Source organism: Cygnus olor, chromosome 7 (genome assembly GCF_009769625.2).
Source record: "Cygnus olor isolate bCygOlo1 chromosome 7, bCygOlo1.pri.v2, whole genome shotgun sequence".
Classification (NCBI taxonomy): Eukaryota; Metazoa; Chordata; class Aves; order Anseriformes; family Anatidae; genus Cygnus; species Cygnus olor.
The window spans coordinates 27,936,477-27,963,999 of NC_049175.1; the positions used below are offsets into that span (position 1 = coordinate 27,936,477).

Below are 27,523 nucleotides of genomic sequence, written 5' to 3' on the forward strand. Positions count from 1 at the left end.
GGTTTGTCCCAGCTATCTCCTAACTTCTGATCAAAGCAAATTGGATGTGTTCACCAGCTCTAGTGTTATCCTGGTTTCCTCAAGATAGCCCATGACTTCTTTCAGAGAAGTCTTAAAGCAGGTCCTCAAGTCCTTCCACAGAGTGCAGCCACTCCCAACATGGGCAGACAACCTGTGCTGGTTATAAACTGGAACCTGTTCCAAGAAAAGAGTCAGCAATTGTGGATGCACTGTCTAAATGCATATTTTGATGATGAAGAACTTTATTATTATTATTATTATTATTTTCTCTGCAACCTTTAGAGAAGAATTCAAAGCTAGGACCAAGGCACAAAGAGGAAGGCACTCAGCAGTTCTGACTAGCTTCCTGCTGCATCTCTAGTTCTGAGGATGTTTCAGTGCAGTTCAAAATACAAAGATTTAGCAAATGGACTTGGAAGAAGGGAAAATAATCTGCCCTGCTGATCCTGCTTTCCCCTAGACTATACAGTTGCTGCATTATTCCTTATTACTGTATCAAGCTTCAAAATAGAGCCAGAGAGTCCAGTAAGCAGCATGCAATTATCTACTCCAGGTGTTCCCATTCCTGCCCTTTCTCAACTATTATTCTCTCTCGCTGTAGGCCGCAGAAAGAAAATGACTTTTTTATTAGCTCACATTCAGCTGTTTTATTGATAGCTGTACAATAGTGAAACAGCTCTTTGCAACCATTCTATTTTGATGAAGGAAGCTGCTTTAATTGTCATAGTTAGTCTTTTGTCAAACATTTGTACATTGCTGAGAAACCTAAGGTTACACACTAGCTGTTACTGCAGGATTAATGAATGGCATGTTCTGTTTACACAAAACTGATGCTTAGTTAAATGACTACATGCAAAAAGAGAATCTTGGCTAATAATTGGCTAAGGACTGAAGGTGAGGGAGTCAAAATTGCAAGCACCCAGGATCCGTATTAGAAGGCTGGTTATTTTTAGACATGATTTTTTTTACTGCTTTGGTTAAGTTATGATCATCAAAGATGCTGTTCCCAACCATTTTAATGAAGATATATAATAGTGATGGTGCTTTTGTATTTTCTCAATGAGTGATTAAGATATTGAACAGAGTATTAAGCATAAGTAGGTTAATTTCCCAGATTTATCACAGACATTTTATATAACGAAGCACAATTCAATGTTCTTTGAAGTCAAGAGGACAATTTCCATCAAATTCACTGTTGATGAGATAAAATCTGAAATCTTCAGATTTGACTTCTAATTCTCCTCTTTTAGTTACACTGGTGGAGGGAGAGGCAGGCAGAAAGAAAGAAAGAAAACAGGCTATCAATGCTTACTTAAATGTGTGTAATTAAGATAAATGAACAAAAGATGGATATTCTTCTAATAGTCACCAGGTAAGTATTTGGATAGAATAGAAATAAAATATCTTCACAATTATTTAGAATAAATATTCTCTTTTGGTTTGGGCCAATATAGCACGTATCAGTCCTACACGACTGACCTAACACAGCCTGTATTATGTAGAATGGTCCATGGCAGAACTGGTTAAAGCTCATAGTTCTAAAACTTGACTGCTTGTAAAATGGCACTAACTGGAAGGATACATGAAGGAATACATGCAAAAAGCTAGGTCTTAATGTAGCTAATGTATTTGTTTCTATATATTAAAACCCCAAATTCATCAATTACTTAAGCACAATCCTTCTTTTGTGATAAAAGTTTTAGGACAATGACATTAAGATTCATAAGCAGAAATTCAGACAGAAAGAATAAGAAATATAACTTCCTGACGTGTTTTTGCATGGAACATTTAAATCTGAAATGAAGCAACCTTACAAACAATGCTTCAGTGAAGAGCAAAGCCAAATCCCTCAGCCACTGGCAAGAACTGACAACTGAAGTCACTGAACAAAAGGCCCATTGGAACATAACCTGAGTTACTTTACCTCTGAAAAGTCAGGATTCTATCAGAAAAACAAAGCCAGACATAAAATGACTGATGATATTTTTTCTATATTGACAACTACATCTGTAGCTGTACATGACATATAGACATATAGATTATTGATGTACATCTCTTATCCAAAAAATAAAGGGGGGTGGTTCTTTGTAGTTGGGAGCACATTGAGTGTTCCTGGGGGCCTTGAGACAGGTGTAACTGTGGCTTGAAGTAGGTGTCCTTGCAGCTCGTTAAAACCAATGTTCAAAGTGAGAATTGAGTCTGGGCTTTTTGATGTCTCTGGAAGAAGACCAAGAGTTTCAGGGACGTACGGAAAAGGGACGGCCTGAATTAATTTGAGGGACCAGTTTGTAAAGGCTGGAAGGACGTTGGAACCACAACCCCAGTTGTGAATATTTCCCAAATGTGGAAGACGTATTTAATCTGATTCTATATCTATATTTCACAGACTGCATCCATCTCCCATTATCTTTCTGTTTCTAATGTTTCAGAGTAAAGTGACAAGTTAGAATAACCCTGAAATCTTAAGGTTCTGAGTTTGGAAGCTGATGGTTTATCACAGTGGGCCCCCAATAATAGCAGAAAGGAGATGGATAATCTTGTGGCAAAGTTCCCCAAACACTAACATCACCTGCTTGTGAGACAGATTGCTTAGCATTTATTAGTATTTCTTGCAGTCCATTTCCATGCTCTTGATCCAAATACTAGTTTAGAGGCCTGTTATCAGTAAATTATTTCCTTATTCACAAAGAAAAAAAAACTTAGACTATGCTTGTAAGTATTAATTTATCTCATTCAGTCACCTGGTAAATATGTATTTTTTTTTAAGCATTTCTGTAGCTGATTAAAGTTTAATTATTTCACACCCACTCAAAACATGGGGAATCCCATCCAGAAGGCAATTTAGACATCATCATGACTGTTGTTCAATTATATCTTCCTCTCCAGTGATGTATTAGTGTCCTAATGCATCAGTCCTCTGAAATTCTAATCAGTGGTTCTCATCCAAGAAGCAACACTTAAGCATTTGCTTAACTTAAGTCTGTGAATACTCCTGGCATATGTCCTAAAATGTGGCTGAAATGAAAGCTTAGTATTCAGTGGCTAAAAGATGTTGTCCTATTTAATGACTGGTACTTAAGCAAGAAACAGACATCAAATTTATTGTAAAGTGTTACCAAAAAGAAGTAGAAATAATTAATTCCTTTAATGCAATCAGTAACAATATTAATCCTAGGGGGAAAAACATTTGGCAGGGGAAAAGATGCATTATGTAAGTCCACTGCAGCTTATGAATAAATGTTCACTTTGTTCTAACATAATTATCTATCAGGGTCTTCAAGGCCATCTTAAGGCATATCAGACATTTCAGAAAAGCTGGGAGGAGCTAGCAGGGTTTTGGTGGAGGTCAGGTGTGAGAGATGAAGAGGGACTAAGAAGGGTTTATTTGTCCTAGAAGAAACCTTTGTCTCTTTCTCTCCATCTCTTTCTGTGTTTGAAGCAGCAAAATCTGCCAGCACAGGCAAAATTATTGCATCCTTTGCCTACTGTCTTGAGTTCATTCTGGTAGCTCATCATTTTTGGAAAGGGATCTACAGGATGCTTTGCTTGCACGTGCAATTTGTACAGATTATGACTAAACTGATATATCGCAGTGAACTATCAGGAGCTAACAAATGACACAAAGTCATGTAATCAACATGATTTTGTACTTGACTAGCTTAGCAAGGTGTTAAATTTTGTATGAGACATGCTTCTACTGGTTGTGAAAATCAGCTGCCAAACTTGTGTGCTGTGATGAGAGAGTGTCAGCAGGTTTTAAGTAAGGAGAAAGGCAGAGGTTAAAACCAAAGGCATTTCTTTTCACCAGCTCTGTTCTGTAAAAATTCACTTGATTTTTAACGCTGTTATTGCCTCCAAATCACACACACACAAATAAATAAATAAATTGTCTTTGCTAATCTAAAAGCCTGGAAATCTGCATTTGCCAGCATAAACTAGTAAATATATACCTGACACAAATTGGCAGAGCTCTTTAAAAAGGGCTCATTAAAATGAGACTCTTTCAAGTCACCTGGCTGGGTTTTGCTGACATTTGACGAGTTCAACGTTTGAAACCAGTTGTTTTAACCAGAGAATATTTTGTTGAATAATGGTATGACTTATTTCCTTAACCTTACATGTCTCTGCTGCAGTGGCACTGACTGTTAGCTTTCATCTTGGAAGTAAAAGAACATTCCTATTACACTTATTCCTCCCTACATCCAAACAAACAAGAGAGTCTCCATAGAGGAGAATAAAAGTGAATTAATTTCATTTAAAAGAATCTGTTTCTTCTCCTTTACCAGCTAAAATGCTAGTGCCATATCTGTAAAGGCAATCAGGGTCAATGGAAGCAAAAAAAAAAAAAAAAAAGACAGCTTGGTATAATTTCTTGCACTCTCTTCGTACTACTCAATCTCAATCTTTCCATGAAAGACAGCAATCAGCTTGAAAACCACCACATTAAATGCTCAGAAGAAAAAGACAAAAAGTAAAATAAAATAATGATGGCTTTGGTTATTTATTCAGTAAGTATTTCATAAACAGGAAGTCATTGGAGGAGAGCAAACATCACTGTCTTATTCCACTTGTTAGGCATTCACCATGAGTAACAGTACCTTCCTTCAGCATTTCATGGGGAGAGGTGAAGCTCAGTAGTGAGAGCAGTATATGAAAACCTACACGCTGCCAACACTGTTTTTCAGCTGTTCTGAGTCAAGAAAACTCCTGGAAATACAGAGGGGTTCTCAGAAATAACTGGAGCAACAGTGACAAGTGTCTTAAACACAGGCTTTCAAAAATAATCCTCACTTTGATACGTGTAAAAATCTGTATCTCCTCCTCCCTTTCCCCAGTTGTTTCTCCAGTTCCTGTCATAGTCGTTGTCACAAGGAATCAAAAAAAAACAAACAACAAACCATCACTACTCACATGCCCAAGTTAATGCACCATTGCCTTGATTTTGAATATCTCAGTTTGCACCCAGTGAGAATATGCCAAAACTCCCTCAGAAAACAGCTGTTTTTCCTCTTCCTCCATGTTATATCAACAAAGAGGTGAAGGATGGGAACATAACACCACCTCTTAAATATGATTATCAGGTCCAGGCAGCAGGATTGAAAAAGATGCGTTCTGTGTGTGGGTGGGGGAAATTTCACACCACTGATAAGAATTGCCCATATTGACAGCTGAGGCTTTGTATGCACGCTGATCCCCTTAAGCCTTACCTGTAACAAACATCTACTTATCTGACTGAAAAATGAAAGAGAATAAAATAGATTAGGATACTCACTACTGCTATTGTACTAACAAAGTGTGATATGGATTTGAAACTTTTGATATATTCATCATAAACAAGGTAGAGATTCATATGTTAAGATTCATATGTTAAGAAACCAGAATACGTGGTGTTATCATCCAGTCTATCCCCTGTACAGCAAAGCGTAAAAGATCTGAATTAATTTCCGTTTGAACTAGAACAACTTCATTATTACATATCAAGCTCAGTTGTAGTTTACTTACAACACACATCTCCCCATTTTTCATACTTGAGAATGTTCTGATTTCATAGTAATTAATAAACTGATGACAGATTAAATCTGCAAAGGGACTCACTCTTTTAAATCAACTCAATAACAAATATACAAGACTTTCAATTTCTTTGTCAAGCTTCTATTGCATGATTTGGGGAGCAAATTGGAAAGCTAAGCCAGAACTTAATTACTTCTGAAACTATTAATTTAACTTCACCACAGAAAACCTGATCATCCTGAGGGATTCATTGATAAAGAATTTGTTCTTTAGAACCAGGCAGTGTAGGACATTCATCAAAAATGAAAGGTATGATTAAATCACCTTTCTTGGACTCTTTTTTTTTTTCTCCTTTTCAAAGAGCACAGTTGTGCATTTCTAATACATGAGAGCTGCACAGCCTGACTACTCTCACAGTACATCATTTGACCTCTTTCCTGGCTTTCTTTCTATTAGTTAATGCTCCACAATATATGACACTGTTTCCAAAAACATCACTGAGTACATTGGAATAAATTATTCCTAGATGCAATCTTTTACAGCACCTTATATATAGGCTAAAATTTTACATTGCGTAAGTAGGAATTGCACCAATGTCTTAGAGTCTAGGGAGAAAAAATATTATTAAATGTATAGAAGTTCACTCCTGAAAAGCTGCTGAAGAATTGCTGCCAGCTATCTATTAAATCCTCAGAGACAGCTGAAGCAACTATGGTAATTAATTAAAACATCCCCTCTATAGATGACATGTTTTCCATGTTAACTACAGGAGCAGAAACTTCAGGCTGTCTGTGAGAGCCCTTCCTGCTTCTAAGGAAAGAAGAAAGAAACCAGTATATCAGCAATATCCTTTTTTATTTTTATTTTTTTTATTTTTTTTGGTGTGTGTGAGAGCTATTTCTTTATCAGTATAATCTGTTTCTTAAAAAGGCTGCAATGATTCACATGAAAGAACCATCTACCACAGTGCCCTTTATAAATCATCCTTATAAAACGCAAGTCAAGTGACCCTATGGTTCCACTATTTGAAAAGAGTTTAAACAGATTGGCTTTGTATGGCAATGAACGAGAAAGATAATACCCGTTCTCCCAGTTATTCATCTTCATTTCCCTGAACCCCATCCTTTCATGTAGTCAGGGAATTCAGAATGGCTTGTTCTTCAATTATTGCCTAAATCTTAAATTATTCTTATCACTGCACTGTATCAAATAATCCTAATAGGGTTTGCACTTTGCCAATAAAGGGTGCTGCCAAAATTCACTTCTCTGTATTTGATACCCCCACAGCAGTCCATCGTGCTGCACCTCTCACTCTTAGGAGACAAGAAACACAATAACCTGTTAATTTCAAGCAGAAGTTATTTGGATAGGGACAGGCAGAAAAAGGACAAAGAGAACAGGAAAAAAATGAAGACAAAAAAAAAAAAGCTTTAGTAATTGATTGATACAAAGGAAGGAATAAGTGCAGTTTTTGTTTTAAAGCAAGCCCAGGTGTCAAAAAAGAATTGCATTGTAGTTTATAACTCTATGTGCAATGATGAACGAATACAGCAGATGCTGTCTGTGTGATTGTAGTATACACATTCACTTTTTCTACCTTTTTAGCACAAGCACAGCACATCTCTGTATTTTGAATGGGTCAGGGCTCCCTTGAACCTTATATATTAAATTTTGAAAACTCACAGATGACAGGCAGCAAACCTCTGGCGACAACTCTCTCCCAAAGACAGCTTGACTGAAAATGATAAAAAATAAAAGTTCTTTGAAACTGTGCTTTGATTGAAACTTGACTTTAAATATCATAGACATTCTCATTAAAAGTCAATTAAATCTCTGCATGGTAGAAAGTGTTTTTTTGCTTTTTTAATTTCAAATATTACCTGGTCTGTTCTTGCTTTTATGAACGTTTAGGCAAAAATAAAAGAGAAAAATATTCAAAGCAACCACAGAAACTACATTTATAGTATATTTTAAAGGAGAAAAAAATATTGCTCAACCAATTTTACGAATCACCTTATCATCCAGCATCAAAACACCACTGAATATAATCGATATTTCCACCATATCTGGAAGTCTAGCAAACAAGCTGCATGTACCACTGCTTTTCTTCATACTTGTCTAATTTGAAACCAGTATCACTTGAACAAATCAATGTGTCGGGAATGTGCATTCATCTTATATAGCACCTTTATAATCTTTATGATCTTTATAATAAGATCAGAATTTGGTGGTTTTGAATCACAAATTATGAAACACTTGCAGGAAAATGCCTGGTTCATAAAAGGAGTTGATCTCCAAACTGATTGTAACCTATGGCTTTGGTTTTCTCACCTTCTGAGGAAAGTTAAGATTCCAGTCTTCTACCACCACTCCAAGAAATCATTACATAGGATCCAAAATTCATCAACAACGTGTAGTCGTCTGACCTAGTTGGAAGGTTTCTCCAGAAAAACGCATCTCTGGTAAATGGAAAATATTTTTCTAACTTCCAACATACATTCATGTCCAGCTTTTTCCCACTCATCACTTCCCACACACTCATCCCATGTTAAGATTTTTCTTTTAGCTCTACTATTTCTTTTCCTTCATATTCATTTTAATCTCTAAAGCACTTATCTGGCAGTACCCACCTAACTCTCCTCAGTCTCCACTTTGGCTCAGCTAAATGAGACAAACTTTTATAGTTTTTTGAGATAGAGTTTGTTTTCCTCTTACTTCTAGAAATAGCTATCTGAGCCTGTTTTACCCTGAATGCATCTTTCTGAAACCAGCTGGCTGGGTTGCATGTTGCATCACACTTGAAGTTTTAACAACATCTGAACAAGACAGAGGTGACAGAGAAGTCTTCTCCTCTTAAAACTATTTTTGGGAAGCTATCTAATCATGATACCCTCCATTCAGCCTCTGCAGGGAAGTTTCTGTCACAGAAAACACAACTTTGTGCACCAATTGATACCATCTCTGGCCATCTTGTCTTTTAGCTCCTGCCAGTTTTTCTCTTTTTGTCATAGCCAGCTCATCTCAATAACACAAGTTATTGAGTGCGGGGAATGTTGATGGTGCCATTTTATGTATGCATGATGACATATGTATGCATATTTTATGAATGCATGATGGACAAAGGCTCTGTTTCTTAAGGAGAGCTATTTATTATACTCTATGATTGTTAAGACAAATTTTTGAAACTTATAAAGCTCCAGGCATACACCTGACATTCACTGCCTTCCACAGGCTGCCTTACCTACTTAATGAAAACAAGCAACCAAGCAAACAAAGAAACAACAAAAAGAACAAAACAAAACCCCACCAATCTGACTGCACTTGAAATGTGGTTATTTAATCTAACTTGCTTGGGAGGCTGGCACAGAGTCTGAATATTGCAGATGAATATCAATCATTCACAATTGTATCATTCTGTACCTCTGGGAATTGGTGTGATGAAGATTTTTATTAGAGTTCCAGGCTGTCATGAAAGATTGGACTCTGTCTTCTACTGCAAGCATTTACTTGAAATTTACTTGATTTCCCACCTATTAGGAAAAAACATGTCTACTATTTTCTGTCCACTGATACCTGTAAGCCAAGTATGGGCTGGTCTGGAACATACAACAGTGGGCAGCGCTGATACAACTCTGAATTTTTTAAAATTCTTTTTTTTATTTATTATCATTAGCTTTCCTTAAAAATAAGTGTCCTAGGGGGTAACTATAGTGAAGACAAGCCCCTAAGTGGGGACCGAAGACAAAAGATATAATGTTCTTCCTGTATCTGCAGACAGCTGCACAATAACTCTCGAGTGAACTGTCCCATTTGTTTCAATGAGACGTTAACTCAGATACACAGGGATAATAATGTGATGTCACCATTGTAAACTATTTCATTCTTCACAAAAGGAGAGATTTGAACAATTTATTGTGACATCTCATTTTTCTCTCAGGTTGTAGCCTGTTTTATGTAGATTCACTCATCTCTCCCTTCAGCTCTGTAGTATCTGTGCCTCCACACCCAGAAGCAATGCCCCATAGCACTGAGTCCAATCTCTCTCTGCTACGCCCCATCCCCCTCCCGTCCAGCAGCAGGGACCATTTCCACCCAGCCATGATAGCTGCTAAGACACCAGGTATGACTGGCTGATTTAGATTATATTCTTCACTACACTTGCAATTACATCAAATTTGCATTCCCGTTTAAGAAATCAGCACGTCCTAATCATGTGTATGCTTTTGAACCAGATTCATCCTTGCAGCATTGATGCAATGGCTTCCTAACCCACCTCCCAGCTGTAATCAAAGCCCTCTACCATGAAGTCAAATGAGCAGGTTGAAACAACTTACAGCAGCACCTTGTTGGACTCTGAACAGAGTCATTTTGGGGGTCTGAACTAGAAGTCAGTCCCTAGCCGCTTGCTGTCCCTATGGGACAACTTCTTAAATAGTTTCTCAGCTACGGCCAACTTAACAAGTGTTTTCATAACAAAGTCAGAAAGTGTAACTTAGCTTAATGCTGAAGGTGCTTGAGGATATGCTGAATATCCTAAGTCAAAGCAGAAGAGATCCAAGACTCAACTAACCCATCTTTCATCATCTGTAATGACAATAGCAGATGGTGGGGTGTTTTGTGTGATTGTTTTTTGCTTGCTTTGTATTTTTTTATTATTATTATTTTTAAGGCACCTTTAGGTGTTACTGACTAGCTGAACATTTCTAGTATGCGTTGGAGAGCAGTCAAACAAGTTAATATGAACTAATCTCCCTAGGGTTTAAATCAACTTTGTTTTGTCCTGAAATTACAACACATTCTGCACTGAGATGTCAATGGACACTGGACATTATGAAAAGATGGTATGAAACCCTGCCTGTGCTACACCTAGAAATTTGATTGATCTTCCAGCTGTTATCCCACTTTAGCCAATATGAAACAAGTTCAGATGTGACCACAAGTTAGGTGATAGAGTACGCTCAAGAAGGTACTAGCATCGCTCTGTAGATGTATTTTGTCTCCTTCACAGACACGAACCTAGGTGCAGTAGGTTTCATAGTACTTAGGGAAGGAGCACTCTCACATCAGGGAAACTGAGGAAGTAATTTAGATAAGTACATGCTGCGGAGTGTCTTTAAGACATAGACAAAGTCCTAGACATACCAGCCAAGCCTAAGGAGATTAGTATGAGCATGAGGTTTCCAAATGAAGGGGAGCCAAGGAGGAGTCAAGAATCTAAGAAAATTCTCCTTTGTTAACTCTGGATGATATACCCTGAGGAGTCTGAGGAAGTGATGCTTGGGAATAGCTGGAACTTACACAGTAGGTCAAGCTCAGATGACTCTCACTAATGCTTCTCCCACAGACTGTTGCCTAGCAGCCTATGCTCTGCTTCTTTCTCTTCTTTACGACAATGTCAAATTTCATTTCAGTGATAAAAATTGGAAAATACATTTTTTATAGTTTTTTTTTTCTTTTTGGTAGCAACAGATTGAGAAAGATAGGCCCATGCAGAAAAGAGAATAAGGTCTTACTCCTACAAGACCTTTGAAGAAAATGGCTTTTAGAAAGGCTGCATTCCACTAACTAATTATCTAATATTTTCTCAAGGTCTAGCAAAGGGCTTGAATCAATAATAAGTTGCATACAACAAGCTAGACAGGTTAAGTAGACTTAGAACACTTGTAAAAATACATGACATTAATTAACGTTATGAAAGCAAGTAATAATAATACCCCATAAAAACTGCATTAGAAAGAAAGTAAAATAGCACGGGTCATGTTAACTTACAGCAGAAGGCAAAGGAGGGAGTAAAATTTTTTCCTCTGGTGAGAATTAGGAGACTACGTAGATCAGAGGCTATAAGGAGACCTCAAGTATCTTAGCTCAGAATACTCCAAGTGATCCCACATATCCAGACTGGTGGACTCAGGTGAAGCTGTGGTGAGCAACGGTGGGGTGTTACGTGGATGTTAGGTTCAGTTGGGCTAAATATTGTTTTGCAATGTTTGGATTTTGATACTTTGGAAAAAGAAGGAGGAGAGAAAGAGAGAGAGGAATGGAGAAGGGAAGGAAGGGGAGAGAAGGAAAGAGGGAAGGGAAGGAAAGAAAAGAGGTATATTCAACCTGGGCAGACCTATGCCTGCCTGCCTTCCTTCCTTCCTCATGTCAGTAATGTATGATCATGAGACACCTGGAAGAACAGGCACAAGGAGGGAAGGAGAAAGGGGAAGAGACTTTACCTTCAAGGTCTGTGGCGTTCACAGTTTTGTGCATGCTACTCAGTGCCATTGTTACCTTGAGTACTTCACTCCACACTAAGCAAAAACAGCAGTATCAAAATCTGCCTACGTCCATGCCAGAGTAAATTCTTGCCTGTGTTGGACCGACCTGTAGTGTGACCTGTTGCTATGACCTTGCTGCTGATTTATGGCTTCTTGCCTAAAACAGTGCATGGAGTCATAAAAAGAGTGTTTTATTTTATTTTTTTCTTTCCAATTCCATACTGCTGCCATTTATAGGTCCTCCTTGGAAGTGTTGTGCAAGCCTGTGAAATAAAACAACTCCAAGGTCTCCTCACCTTTATATTATTTTCTCTTCCACTATTTTTTGTGCCATGTAGTACCCATAAAAGAAAAATAATAAAAACAGACAAAAAACAGCAAACCCTCCTACCAGTTCATCGTGTACTCTAAGTACAATTTTATAGAAGCTGAATGGTAATGAGCACCAATTACTCTTGGAAATCATCATAAAAGGCATAAAAAGGCTGATACTGTACATTTGATATCCTCTGGATGCTGTCTGCAAGATGGAAGTGTTAAGAGAGGCACACACAAATTCCCTATGTGAAAGGATGATAATTTCTAAGTACATGTTGCTTTTGTGGGTTGGGCATGCATCACTTTCACAGCAGTGTCAGGCCACTGCTTATCTTTGAGAGGACAGAATTCACATCCTTCTGTAATAAAAAAATAAAATAAAATAAAATCACTTGATTGGGAAGGTGTCCTTAAGATTGTTATTGTAAAATCATTCCTGAATGCTGAATACTGTCATGAAATGAATAAGAAGCTAATCAGCCTTTCTTTGTCTAGTGCTCAGTTGCACTGACAGGTAATTAATACCAAAAACAATTAGAGTAACATAACATGAAAGCATGAAAGAGCAGGGATGTAAAAATGGCCATACTTCTGTGGAGCAGTAATAATAATATCTGTGCAAGTATTATTTCTAGGTGGTAATTCATACCACAGTGAAGTCAATGAGACTTTACAGGGTTGTAAGAACCTGCTGTGTTACTAATATGTATGATGAACCCATAAATACGTTGTAATTTACGGTAACATGGCATTTTCTGGCCAAAGTTTTACAGATTTTTTTTTTTTTTAAGAATGTTTTGTTACTTAATTATGAGTTACATCATAGGATGTTGACTAATATTTAAATAACAGATAACACAAATGCCATTTCTGTCACTATGGTCCTTGGTCTCCGTGGTAAATAGTGGTCACGTGAAAGTCTGTATCTGACAACTCTTTGCCCACTGTTTTTCTTTAGGGAAAAACTCAACATTTTCTATCTGTAGATCAGCTCTGTAGTTGAGCATATTAATGTTCTTAATATTTGTTTATCATTGCAATGCCTATCAAGTGAGAACTTTTATTTTACAGATGACAGGTGAAGGCACAGAGCATATGACTACTAATAACTAGACAGGTGTCATGCAGTATAGTAAATATACTGACAGCCTAACTTCATTGTTGGTGTGCAAGAATTTGTGTTCACAATTTGCTTTCCTTAAACATATCAAAGGTTACCCCATTTGACTCAAATGCCATCAGTGCTTACATTCATTAAATTGGTTTGTTGGGAATCAGGAGAGCTCTCCACCTTCCATTAGTCAGATTAATCTCCTTTTGTGTGTACATGTTTTTCTCCAGGTAGGTTCAGTCCTCAGGTAAAACACACAAGGCAGGAGACCACAGGGAGCTCCCACCACTTGGTTGTAATTTATTCCACAGTAACAAGATGTAAACGGTGGATTCAAGAACAACTAGGTAAGTTCACAGAAGAAAAATTCATTGGGAAAAACTACAAATATAAAAATCATGCCTGACTGAGGGAGGCTCAGAAATAGAAATTTTCTAGAGGATGGAAGAATATTAGGGGGGCAATTCTATATGTTTTCTAAGCGATATTCTCCTCCTGTCCTTTCTATTCCCTGGGCAGTTGTGTTTGGGCACTGCTTAAGATGGGCTATGTGGACATTTGTTCTCACATAGCACAGCCTAGAAATCTAACACGTTTAGGGGTTCTTGAAAAACAACTGCCTTGTTCATCAGGCTCCTCAGTCAGCTTTGTGTCTCAGAAGAGAAGAAAGGTAAGCGAATTTCTTGTTTGTGGCTGTAGCAAACTCCTGTGATCAGAGCATAACTTTTTCTATAAGGTCACGGCTAGGCTACTGGTAAATCTTCCTGACTTTTAGCTGTTCTAGACCACAAGATGTAATCATAGGATATGAAGAGTTTCAAGAGTTTGTGGTCATTCCAGGAAGACATGGAGAGATTTTGCTTATCTCATGTTGCCCTGCAGGTTGTCTCTAGTGTCAGAACAGATTTTCCAAGTGACAATTCTTTTTAAAACAAGAACAAAGATTAGTTACTCAAATCTTGTTCTGTTCTGCCTTAGAAAAATGCCAATGAGGAATACAAATGATGGTCTCTCATTAAGACTTTAAAATATCTTCTCTTATTGGTAAGTCCAGCATAGAGTGTGAAAAATAGCACCCTTTCTCTGTGTCAGCAAGTGCTGTGTGGGATACTAAAAGCCAACAAGTCCTCATTTCCACACATCTTTCTTAATTAGTGGTGAAAAGCCGCATCCCTGCCTGTCCTCACACACCGCACTGTACTTAACACTCTGAGCAAGGCTGCCATTTCAGACAATGTGCTAATATCTTTGTCAAGTTTCTCTCTATTTCAATATCTTTGAACCTTTTATTGATACAAAAGTGAGATTTTTCAGAGACACTGATGAGTCAGTTTAAGAAATATGTTATTTACAGAGAGTTCTGCTGGGAGTTTCTCTGATATTGGCTGTTTCTCTTCTCTTCATAAGCCTTTTTATTTGTTAATTATAAAGACCTGGACATGAAAAAAGGGTTAATGCTGCAGCTAGAAAATACTGAAAGCTTTTTTTTTTTTAAACAAAAGAAATATGAAAACATTGAAAATCCTAGCCAAAAATCCTTCCTAAAGCATCTGTCACTGCGATCTCCAATCTCTTTTTATCTTCGTTTCTAAAAACTCAGGTCAACCTGAACTATTTGAATCATTCCTGTATCAGTAGTCTCGGATGATCTCACTTCTGTTGCTCACAAGTTTTGTAGTCACAGTTGTATCTTTATGGGAATCTCTGAACCTGCTCCCTCACTGACTCAAAAAATTAAATTTTTAGGCTGTATATATTAACATACTGTGTGTCTCTCCCATTTGTTTCAAAGGAAGAACTTGCCCAGAATAAGATAGAAAATGAGAAACATAGGTTTCTATACAATCTCCTTTAGGTTCCTTGCATTGCCCTGAACCTCAGAAATAAAGGTAAGTGGAAAAAGTTGAACTTACATTGGAATGTCTGCAGCCTGGGGAAGCAAATCTGAGCTGACTTTAGTTTGCTAATACTACTAGAGACATGGCAAGAAGATCTAGCATGAGCTATAAGATCAACAGGACATTGATATTGCAACCATTAGTTTGGGCTGAACTTTAAGATACCAAGTTCCCTTTCCACAGTATATCTGTCTGTCCTAATGCAATTATCTGCATAACACTCCTGCGAGATTGACAGGTGCTATTAGTCTTGTTTTAAAGCTGAAAAATTAGTGTTCTTTGTCACCTTAACCCCCCATGGAAAAGTCTGGAGAAAACAGCTTCACCTAATCTTTGACAAATATACTGTCCACAGGAACAACTTTCCTGTGGAAGTCCCATGCTTAATTCTGAGTGCCAGAGGAAACCTGGGCAGACAGCAAAGTATGGGCAGGGAGGGTGAAACAGCTGGAGCCACTGCAGGAGGAAGGGCTTCCCTTGCCCCCAAACATATTGTAGTTCCCCATGAGTCATTTGGAAGATATTAACAGTCACTTAGGTCACCCAAAAAACAACATTTTTTTTCTCTTGTTTAAACTAGTGACATTTAATTATAAAAGATAAATGCAAATAACTTTGAAATATCTCCAGCTCAGAAAAACTCCTTTAGTGTCCAGAAATAGCTGCCAACTTTATCAAATCAAATAGTCACTTCTCTCCAAATAGGAAAGAGGTAACCAATAAATCTCCGACCTAAACACTGAAGTCACATTCTTACTTGGAAAGGATGCCATTATGCATAATACCCAACCACATGGCCAGCAAAATCCAAGTCTAAGCTCTGCAAAAGGTTGGCTTTGCTTATGTCTGCACCAAAATGAGTTTTCTTGTGACTTTCTTGTCCAGCCTCCATGTAACAAGAGACTTTTGTCAAAAGAGTGTAATTCTTCCCACCGCCCCAAGAAACTCTCTCATGTCGTATACTGCTGCACGTCTCTGACATCAACACCTAGTGTATATGCTTTATAGGTACCGTCTGCTGTGATACTGAGCGTACAGTACATACTCTTCCCTAGATTTAAATTTGTTATGAATATAAAGCAGTTCCTGGCTGGTTGCTTTTTAAAGCTGTTCTTCTACTAGGAATAATTCAGACCATGCTGTCTAAAGGAAAGACCAGTCCCAGATGTAGGAATTAACACGTAGTGACTGTCAGCTCTCTAGGCTTGGAGGTTAGCTGGAAAGAAGGGAGAACAGCTGCCTTTTTGAAGGACTCTTTTTTTTTTTTTTTATAAAAATTGCCAGATCTTGATATAGGACTCTGAACCAGCCCAGGCAGCTCATGCTGCCTCAGTAAATTCCTGTTAAGAGCTGTCCCCATTTCCAGACAGCTCTTTCTTGCCCTCTGCCAATATTAACACCCATCTACCTTAGAGCATTCAAAAAGCGATGCCACGTGCTTCACTAGGATGTTACATACTTCTCACACCAACAGCCATTGGAATAGCCCCAAGAGAGGTTTCAACACTGATTGTGACCACAGAATTCAGTAATTTATATAGTGGAGAATTGAGACCCCAGTGAAGTCAGTAGGAAATTGGTATTATCCACTGGGGAGAGGAATTTAGGCTAGCATATTTTATATTTCCTTTTACCTGTAATATATATATATATTTTACAGAGATAATAATAATATATTCACTTTTTAAAATATACGTTCCATGGAAAAACAAACATCTTGAATGATACAATTAACTTTTTTTCTTAAGGGAAGACTTATTTACAATGCACAGGCTCAGAGTGATTTATGCTTTAGTATCTTCTTAATTTTGAATTCCACATGAGATCCTATTCTGCAAAATGGATTAGACTGTAATCTGTCTGTGTTTGTATCAAATCTAACCCCTCTTCATATATTTCATGTTCATTGTTCACCATAATGCCACAACCATGGCGATGATTGTATTAACAAGATGATGAGATGCTGTCTGTCCCATAATGAATGAATGGCAGGAAGGTAGCATAATACTCAGTAAGTAGGAATTAATCTTTTAAAACCAAGTATACTGATGATAGCAGTCCTGTCAAATGCTTAGAGACAGTGCAAGAGATTGGATTCTTCAGGTTTAGTGTTAGCCCTCTTGCAGTCTTTTCAGTGTGGCTTTGGGAGTGTCTTCCTTCAGGGTCACACTCACAATTATTATTATTATTATTTTTTTAAAAAAAAAAAAACAAACCTTAGTGCTCTTTTCTTCAGCCACAGAGATTTTCTGTCTCTGATTAGGGCTTGTAAAAAAAATTGTGGTTTCATGAAAGAACCAAGATTCCACCGGCTTCAAATAAGAAATATACCATGACTTCAGTAAGCTTTGCTTTTGCACCCAGTAAGGAAAAAAAAAAACACCTATGAATTTATCAGATTTCTCCCCCCTTAATACTTCCTCTACAAAAATCTTAAATGTTTTCGCTTACATACAACCATTATAAGTATTCTACCACTTAGTGATACAATCTACAAGTAGCAATAGCATTCCAGAAAGGTTTTATACAATGTGAGGCTTTTTTTGTATTTTTTTTTTGTTTGTTTTAGTGGTTTAATCCTTCTCTACTAACAGCATACAGAAATAGGGCATAGAAACAATTTGGGGTTGTAAGGAGTGGATCTAATACACTTTGTGAAAATGGATACCATGCACAGTATTTGTGAAATAGCACCAGCTTTGCAACCTGCAGTTGAAATCAGGCAACAAATAGGATATTGAGGTTTTCTTGTTTTGTTTGTTTGTTTTGAGAAGAGTTGTGATCAAGATTTCAGTCACCTGTGTCTTAATGAAGCCATACTCAAAAGGCTATTTTGGCTGCACTCTAGTTTTAATAGAACGCATCTGCTCTTCTCAGTTTTGCTTCTGGTGGCTAAGTGCTCACATTGGTGAAACAACCTCCAAGACTGGCAAAAATGGTCTGCTTCAGTAAGGACATTGGTAGTGGGACTCACCTCATGGGTAGAGTTCAGCTTGGCAAAGTCAGTAGTGAGATTTTCAGAAGCTTTTGGTTCATTAGATGCCAGTTGTCAAGTTGTGTGCCTGAAAGGGAGCAAAGAGCCCTTGAAAAGCTGAATCCAGTTGGGCAGAAGAGCTGATCTGAAGAGTTGTCCTTCCAGGCATTTCAAAACTTGCCCTGTTGCTGTCAGGACTGAGCATGTCCAGCACTTGGTGTGTTCTGGCACTGAGGCTGTCAAAGCAGCTTAAGTCTGAAGTGACACACACCACAGGTATAATAACACAGGTAGAGGCGCACACACACACAGGCTTTTCCTCACTTTCCCTTGATACATTATCAACTCTCTTTCAGACTTAAAAAAAAAAAATTGCCATTCATTTCTTGCAGCCCAGATGACGACACCTCACAGTTTCCTGCTAAGCTGTACAACTCACAGCACTAAGTAATGTTTTATCACCATTTGACAATTGTAAGCTCATGAAGCTCTTCTAACTTGCCTCTCAACTCCAGCTGCCCTCTGCACTTGGCCAAGATCCTTGAATGTGTGCTGACATGCTCAACTTCTGCCCTGGACAGAAAGGATCTGGTCTGCCCTTTCAGAAAGTCTGCCTAATTGTAGGGAAAAACATAATTTTTACATATATATATATACACACATGGAAATTATACCTGGCTTGAAGACAATTCCTGGTTCTTTCATTTCCTGAATTCTGTTGTAGCTTCTCACTTTATTTATTTACTCTCCTATATAATTGGGTCAGGGAAATATAGCTGAAATGACAGGTAACATAAGCTTGTCCTTCTAAAAGACTGATTTAGATTTGGCTCCACTTAATTATCACTTTGAACTGCTCCCAACAATTTGCTTTTCAGAACGTATTAAGAACAGCAGTGTTATTGAATAGTACTGGGGGACACAGAAGTACTTTCTTGTGAAAATAACATAGAAAAGAGATAATATGGAAAAAAAAAATCAGATGTAATAGCAGTAGCAAAGAGACAGAAAACTAATGATTGACCAAGCTCACCAGTTCATGGCAGGCTGATCATCAAGAGCAAGGGCTTCAGACTCGGTCTGGGACAGAAGATAGAGGCACCCATCTCTTATTTCCCTCCATGAAAGGATAATCAATTGAAATTATCAAATTTCTATTACAACCCTGGAAATAGAGGATTGATAAAGAAAATGCTTTGAATATCTGATTGAAAGCTAGCATCAGTTTTCACAAGGGGAGGCAAAAATCATTAAAATTTGTAGATCAGGCTTTCAAGGTTGTTTCTACTGAACATCTCCACTGCTGTTACAGCTATCACTGAATGGTATAAATACTGATAAATTCCCAGGAAAAAACAGAGATTGAAAGGTCTATGAACCTGACCCTTGTGTACCCTGACAAGCCTCCCCTCAGAATATGTAACCGGCTAAACATATTGTTTGACTTCTCCTTGCAACTGCACAAGTATTTTTTTCTTTCATTTTATAGGTCAAGTTTGAGATGCCCTCCTGAAGGAGTGTGATATTAGCTTTACTGCCTTTATATGAAACATTTGTCTCAAGTAGAACAAATACAGCCAAGATAGTGACAAAAATATTCTCTACATTGCCACCTGAAGATTAACTTCGTAATCTAATGTGTGTCAATTAGGGGTGATCTGTACTGTTGACCAATGCACACCATAAGACAGTTGAGATCAGTGCCATTTAGGAAAAAAAAAAAATGTCCAAAGAATTACCATACAGCAAAGACTTCCAGTTGTTGCTGACCTGAATTGAATATAAAAGCATGATTAAGAGATACATGCACTCTATGCTTTTATGGTTCCCCTGATGCATGCAGTTTCCAATCAGGACTATTTACATCTGCCTTGTTTTGTTTTTCTATTAGTTATTTCTATTCCTGAAATACAAATCAAATATCTAGTCTCCTGGAAAACATTGTGATTTTTTTTTCTGATAACAATCAACAAAGGGAATGATGAAAACAATGCATTTAGATGGGTAGACATACAAAATCCATCTTTCTCCAGTAAGGCATAAGGGAACTTAGTAAGATAAAAAATAGTATAACCCGTGGTAATTTTGAAGATGAATTGACAGGAATATGAGCACTTCAGAGATTGGCTAATTTTTAGATTCAGGACATAAGCATGAATCAAAACCTCATCTGGGAGTGGCAAAAATCTCAGGATCTCTTCCTGCAAGATTAAATGGCAGACAATTTCAAAATTGACTGCCAAACAAAAGAAGTTCAGATGTCTTTAGCCATATATAGATGCAATCTGAAAAACTATATTTACTCACTGAAATAATAGTATTTTGAATGTGGAAAGTTCAAATACAGAAGATTAAATCTGAAATATTTGAATTTGAAACATTTAATATTAAATTTAGAACACATTTTTAAATACAGAATAAAACTTCAGGTAGAGTAAAAACTACAAAGGCTAGCCTATTTCTTTCTGAAATCCTCCTCTGAGCACCACAGGTCTTCTGAAAAGATAAATTTTTGTCAAATTGAGTCTACTAGTCTCAACAGGAGAAACAGGACAAAATTTGATAGTCTTTGTTTTCTAGCCTTCCAAACCATATGTCCTGCTGATTCTTCTTGACCTATGATCTATTAAATTACATGTGGTTCAGGTGCAGTACTGGAGAAGAGTTTTTTCTTCTTCTTTATAGAAGAAAGTAGTTACAAGCTGCAAGCATATTATTAGCTATTTCATGCTACAATCTAGTGTCCATAGTCTACTGCTTTATTTCTGCAGTAACGTACACAGATTCTTTGTAAGCAGAACTTTTTTAAAGACCCTTTCCCTCAGTCCCTCACAGTTGCACTTCTCACTTGTCTAAAACTATCCTTCTGCAGAAAATACCTCCCACTCTCCCACTGTTGGAAGCTAAGCCAATAAATGGCAATATCACTGGATACTACTGAGTAACCTGTAAATCTAAGAAGCAAGAGGAGCCTCACAAGGAGATACAACTTTATCACTACACAGGCCAGCAGCCTCCTGGACTCTGTTTCTAGCTACGCCTTGTTGTTCTGTACTGTATCACTTCCAAGTAAACCTCATCAACTATTTTTGCCTTGGTTTGTCCACCTCTACAAGTGAAATACATTCTGTTCTTTTGACATGCACTTAGAATTCTACTTAGTTTAAAAAAAGGCAAAGAAAGCCCTCTTTTTAAGAGTTTACTATGATTCTTTACCTCACCTCCAAGATGTGAGGCACCAGACACCGGAAATAAATGTTATATAATACATTTAGCGTTCAAAATAAGAATTTTAGAAAACTTAATGTACTGACTGAAAATAGAGTCTAAAGATTTTAATCATTGATCATAAGAAATGCATAGTTTTGAAGGGAAAAAGCTCTGCATTTATTACCAGTTTCTGTTAGCATCCATGGCTCAGGAGGGAGTATTTAGTTTTGCCTTGTTTTTCTGATATTTGTGAATGATACAACTAGGTTAAGAGTTATTCCATGCAGCACACTCCAGCCAGCAAACTGACAGAGAAGTGAATCACGGTCTCTACGTGACAGTCCCTTCTCAGTGTGCAATCTCTAGACAAGCCTCCTTATAAATGGCCCCTAGATTCCATCTGAAAACCAATAAACTCAGTAGGAAAGGTCTTCTAAAGCCCTTTTACTCACAGAGAAAAACCTCTGCTAAACTGTCCTGAGGATAATTTTTCCCTATGTTTGCATCTACTTGAGAGACAACAGCCCAAATAAATCAGTGTCTAGAAAACCTTGTTCATGAAAAGGAAAAAAAAAATCAAGGCAAAGAAAAAGAGCTTCAGAGATGAAGCAGAGGTGGTCTCAGTATTGCATCCTTTGGTCCAAGTAGCATGTGTGTCAAGGAAAGCATAAACTAGAGCGCAATCTGAGATATTATATCATTGTAATTTCTCTTCTGATTTTGGCAGAGTCAGACACTTGTAACTTCCCTGACATTACTATTTAATTTATGAATGTCTTTTGTCAGAGAGGAGGCATTGCAGGAATGCATTGAAAGCTGGTGAAGAGATCAGAGAACCAGCATGCCTGCTTTGCCTCTGACTTTTGCTAAATCCCTGAAGCAAACATAATCCATTAAAATTAAAATCAGTCCTTGATTGACTCAAACTACAGCATGGACTAGATCAAGATGCATGCTTGCTGGCAAGGCATTCAGTTCCCTTTACAAAGGGCTGCCTTTTACTCCTCTCTGCAAAGTGAACCTCCAAGACTGCAGTGGCCAGTACCTGCCATACCTCCTCCACAGAGGAAAGGAAGTATTTGGGACTCTTAATTGACACCAGGTACTTGTTACCAGTTACATCATGAGGCACCAACAGGCCTCAGTGAAAAAAACCTCCCATTCCACTGACAGCAAGAAATGCTGAAATATTATTCAGACATATCAGCCCCCCTGGAGAGCTTTCTTCCCTGAGGATCTCAGTGACACATGAAAAACTTCTGCTCTCCTTCTGAGCTCCTAGTGCTTACAAAGCTTCAGCAGAGTCTGGGAAGGCCGCAGTGGCCACTGCCATGGTTGCTGCCTCCCACCACTACCCTCATCGTGGGATAGGGAGTTACCTTGTCAGGTTCACATTGCTGCTACCACTGCCATTGCCACTGAGCCGCCTAAAGCCTTTCCCCCCTTGCAAGGGCCCTCATCCCTCAGGCATGAGCACAGCTACGATGAGGGAAGAAGCTCCACGCTTCCCTGGAGTCCCCAGCCTGGTGGCACTGAACCAAGGCATCTCCTCTTTTCCTTGGGGTGACCGCCTGGGCCCCTCTTTTCCCATCATACCTTCATGAGGCACACAAATCCTCTCCCTGTTTCAGTGTTCATTACTCTAAATCCCTTCGCATAGGAATCCCACCTGAGAGCCCCTCGTCTCCACCCTAAGCATCCTGCCTGCCTTGATCAAGCATTTATATCTCTGTCAATCCCTCAGCTCCTCAGATAAACAACCATCCCATCTGTTTCTCAACCAAAACTCTAATGAAGCTCTTTTCCTGACTAAATACCAGATGCTGGAAGTTGGGTCCAATTTCTAGGAAACTGCAGGTCGCCGTAGGGGTGGGTATAGTCTTGTTACTGTCTTCTTCCTTTATTGGTTCCTGAAATGGCTCACCGAAAGGAAAATGATTTTATGGATCTGCATTCTGGTTGATAAATGACAGAAAAACAAGCAGTGAGATGCTAGCAAGGCCGCCAGAAATGTGCAGGAAAACACAGAGCTTTGGATTTCAAGGTCTTTCTAGAAAGGCCTGGATCTGACCACTTCACTTGCAGTAAAGGTAAACAATCCATTTCTAAACAAAAGTCCTCCCAGTTGTCCTTCTGTCGCTAACCTCCAAGTATTCAAAGATTGTTGAGGAAACTGAGGCTTGAAAGATAAAGCCACTTGACAGAGACACAGAATGACACAGTGGTAGCTTAGAACAAATAAGACAGTTTGTCTTATTTTCAGGTGGCTTATGCAGAGTCATGAGAAGGAAAGGCTGCCCTTGAGTCAACTTGCACTTAAGGCAGAATTCCTCCAAGAAGACCTCCAAGAAGCTATTTGTCTTTGTTTGGTATCAGAGCCAAAAAGGGATTAAAAAAAAAGGTTTTAATCACTGTAAGAATACCATTTAATCTGACTAGTTTCTGGGTTCATTTCTTTAGCAGTGATGAACTAACCTGATTACTGCTTGATTTTAACAATCTTTGATACTATAACTTTTGCAGATTGTTGTCTACAGCCTCTGTGTCTGTTACAACCTTGCTGAAAGAGAAAGTTTGAAAAGGAGTCTTAAATGCAAAACCTCTGAACAAATTTTGTATGAATATCCACATTCAGGTTTTGTTATTATCTTCTGAATGTGCATATTCTGACAAGTTCTATGCATTATCCTTTGAGGCACAGAGAGAATGACTGTGCAAACTTAAACCAAGTAAATGATGTCAATGTTTCATAACTGGACCATCTAAAGAGGAAAGGAAGTGGGGAATGTTTCCTGAAGAAGTTTGGGCCTTTTTTCTAGTGATGTTATTTATATAATGATATCTCCTACATCTCTTTTGCCAGGCAATTTGTTCAGATGTTAGATTTATAACATTTTGGCCAGCTACTTTGGAACCCAAAAGCTGATTAAAATCAATCCGCTGTTGAATTCAGAAAGAATCACAGGTAAAACTTGAACTAGTTAACATGAAATCTGATGTAACAAAAGTGTTAGAGCACACAAACTTGTAGTCCAATACCATTAGGAGTCAGAGCCAGAGGATTTTTCTGAAGCCATATGGTATCTGCCATGAGACTGTGAAGAATTATTGTTCCTAGTCATATAGCTGTCTGAAGCATGGCAGATGGAGGGAAGAGTACATATGCCAGCACATCTAATTAGCTCAGACACTCTTAATTTCTGTGTTCCCCCCCCCCCCCCCCTTTAAATGCCACTTTTTCAAAGTCTCATCCAACATCCACAGAAGTGAAGGGGAGATTTTCTATCAACTCCAATAAAAGCTGACCACAAACCCACAGCAGTAAAAATATTTGGCCGCTTAGTTGCAGACTTTTTTCACAGGATGTAGGCAAGAAAAAGAAGTGGATCAAAAGCAAAAGTAGATACTAGGCTACTTCTGACCATTAGCTGTTCATGACTTATCTATGGGACTATAATGAAGTGGATAATGAAGTGGACATTTTCAGCTGGGTACAGGCTGGGAATGCTCTTGGGTGTTCTTCCAGTGATATATTATTACATCTAGACTGGAGACTGATTTCCTTTTTCCTTCCTTCCTCCCCCCCCCCCCCCCCCCCCCCCGGTAAAGAGCTGCTGTGTCTCCTGTGTTGTTTTGTCCCTTCTCCATTCTGTGCCCCTGCACACTGACCTACTACTGCAAGGTGCCAGCTTGTGCCAGGATTCTTGCTCCCTGCAGATGGAAACACTTGCTGTGATGATTCACAGCACAGAAAAGGGATGCTGTCTCAGCAAGCTGCAGAGTTCATTCTCTTCCGCTTTAGGAAGGAGATGGCAGAATGGTAGGAAACCTCTGTCCTGGATCAGCACTAACCTTGTTAGCTGTTCCATGTTAACTGTACAAGATCATGCTGGCCTGGGAAGGGATCCATTCCCTTTATTCCTCTGTTGAGGGCACCAAACTGAGAGCTGACAGGACAGCCTTCACACAGCCCCAGTGTAACCAGTCGTGTTCAGCTCTGACAGTCTACACTCACAGCTGGCCTAAGCTAATGAATTGATGAGGGTTAGTGACCAACTGATAACTTGTGCCTGGATAATACTTTTCCTGCTCAGCAGCCCCATGCTCATTTGAGAAGCAGAAGCTCCATCTCCACCTCTTACATATAGAGGTACAAGTATGTGGGCGATTACATGTCTCAGATGTAATTGTAGACACAGGATGTTTGGAGCAGGACTGGTAACACTCCTAAACATTGTCATTCAGCATCAGGGAAAGTTTCACATTAGATTCATCTCAGAGATGTTTAAATTAAAATCAGGTCCTGTGAATGTGAGTCAGATGGTTCTAGAGCAGTCTTTTCTCTGTCATGTGCTTGGGCATAACTATGCGTTGGAAACAGAAGAAACGTTTCCAGAAAAGCAGCCTATTCATGTTCTACCTCTCTCCTGCGGTCAGAGGTCTGTTCAAGTGTCTCAACATTGATTTGCTATGCTAAGCAAGACCAAGAGTATACATGCTCTGAACCTATCTTTCACTTGGAGAAAGACAGATGCAGCCAAGCACTGGAAATGCAGTTTCTACAAGCGAAGACAAAAAACCCCATACCCCCCCCCAGTTAAAACTTTATAAAGAGCAGAGGACTCAGATGTACATAGCTGCTTATTCCTGTGATGGGCATACAACTAAATTTATAAAGGTTTAACAATTTCTACACAAGAGTATTATCAGGAGCTTTATTGTCTGGGTAGCTATGTCATCTTTTTTCAAGCAAAAAAGATCTTTGCCTCTTGGGACACTGTTCCCATACTCTTCCAAAAACAGACATCCACACAGTATCAGGTTGGTGATGGTGATGAAGGTTTTCTCGTTCTTCCCCTGGCCCATTGGCTCTAGTTCAATAGCTTTCCTTTCAGAACTACTATTACCAAATGGAAAATTAGACCTTTAAACCCTCTTAGACTCTGGCAATATTTAGATTAGAGTCCATGCTTTTGGCTTAATGGACAGGAAATTTCTTATCCTCCAAGTGTCTTTGGACTGAGATGCTACTGCATAACAATGTGTAAAGATTTGAGTACATTATCAAGGCAAGGGTGTTATTCTTCCTCCTACTGCTGTATTCTTGGAGGACAGAGTTTTTAATAAAATTCTTTATAGCAAATCTTACAAGGCATTTTCTAAACCTTTTTAAACCAAGTCCAAAAAAAATCAGGCTTACTGCTATATGGGCTATGTAGGATAATTTTGTATTCTGATGTGGTCCATGAATAACCCAAGTTAAAGCTAAAAGACGCTTTCATTCCTTCTTTATATAAACTGCATATAGCTAGTGGGACAAAAATACCAGAACAATCCAGAAGACCTCCAAAAGCACTATAGTCAAGAGATAGAACTTAGTTTTCTTTTTTCACTTGGTATTCAGAATTTTGTATAGCTTGATTTTTTAAAGATTTTGTATTAAATAAAAAAACACACTTGGGAAATTAAGTTGTCTTGCTGGTTTTGCTTGACAGCTTCCTTCCATAACTTTAACCACGTTCATAATCCACTCAGAATATGGTAAAATCTGAGAAAATTCAGTCAGGGAAGCATTAGAGTAAGTGGAATGAGACACTTTGCTATTTAGCCTTATATGTTGGCTGCAGGAATTGTTTTTGCTTCCAGAGAAGGAAACTCTACTTAGCACTTTAGATCTTCAATTATTAAATGTAATGATTCAGAAGGAAATGTTGTTCTTTTCTGCCCCTGGAGAAAAGAAGCTTATGACTTCAAGAACAATGGTAAATACCCCAAAGCTTGGATTCTAGATAGCAGTATTAAATCTGCAGCTTTGCAAGTCAGTACAGAATTTCCACTTGTTTAGCAAACCTCAGAATTTTGTGTCTTTAGATGTTAAAGGATTGACAAAATCACCCCAGAAAGAAAGGAATAAGGATATTGAAGGACAGAAGCATCTCACTAAAGGACTGAGAAGACACTTTTCCTTTGTTTCCCTGTTTGAAGGTTGTCTAGGTCAGGTATCACACACACACAAATAATAAACCAAAGATTATTTTTAAAGTGGTTGATTCAGGTGGGATGTAGAATTCAGAGGAATTTTGTCAGTCATGGAGTCCCCTGCATTCATTGCAGATGTGTATTAGATCAGACCCTGACACATGTGGGTCTGCAGAGAACACCATGTGCTACCAGCCTCCAAGCCACAATGCTGTGGTCCACCTAACCTTCTGAAAAA

General features: G+C 38.4%; 1 long non-coding RNA gene across 3 annotated transcripts in view; it reads right to left on the reverse strand.

Annotated features, from left to right (window-relative positions):
• The window catches only part of LOC121073381, a 54,560-nt gene that overhangs the window by 16,210 nt on the left and 10,827 nt on the right, over positions 1-27,523 (reverse strand). Inside the window, exon 1 of one of the 3 annotated variants that reach the window (XR_005821667.1) lies at positions 4,933-4,997. The exons of the other annotated variants lie outside the window; for them this stretch is intronic. This is a non-coding gene — a long non-coding RNA (uncharacterized LOC121073381). Of the gene's footprint in view, positions 1-4,932; positions 4,998-27,523 lie in introns of those variants that run through there. 3 annotated transcript variants of the gene reach the window in all.